The sequence below is a fragment of the Limulus polyphemus genome, unplaced genomic scaffold (assembly GCF_000517525.1).
Source record: "Limulus polyphemus unplaced genomic scaffold, Limulus_polyphemus-2.1.2 Scaffold3719, whole genome shotgun sequence".
Classification (NCBI taxonomy): Eukaryota; Metazoa; Arthropoda; class Merostomata; order Xiphosura; family Limulidae; genus Limulus; species Limulus polyphemus.
In genome coordinates this window covers 41,947-42,545 of record NW_013669329.1, presented here as the reverse complement: position 1 = coordinate 42,545, position 599 = coordinate 41,947, and positions in this window count along the sequence as shown.

Genomic DNA, 599 nt, shown 5'->3' with positions numbered 1-599 from the left:
AATATAATCCATACATGCAACAGAACTTCCATCTCTATTTTAATACAATATTGTAAATAAGTAAAATTACTTCAAATATATATATATTCAAATATACATAAAAAGCATCATTTACTAATTTCACATTACATATACTATGTTTAAAAAATCTCAACAATTAAACAATGAATAATGCTCAATAAAAATTACACACAAACTCAATAACTGCATATAACACAATATAGCATACTATTTAAAACAGAGAATAGCTTACTACTTGATATATGGATCACTCAAGTGACCAAATGTAGTTAAAATGCACTGTTTAAGAAAAAAACATTTCCACATTTCAAAAAATATTTTTCTTTTAGGCAACATTTTACCCTGGTTAATCCTCCCACATTGAAAATGTGGAAGCAAGCACAATAAAAAGTCTTTAAGGCCATACAATTTGATTTATTTGTCCCCCAGACTCCTCATTGTATCTTATAAAAGTATTGCTTATTGACTCTCTCTGCAGCTCATTAAAAATATGTAAGAACCTTCTATAAACCTCCTTGCATCATTGACTCTTTTACCTCAGTAACAAGACATTCATTAACACATTCACTGGAAGGTCA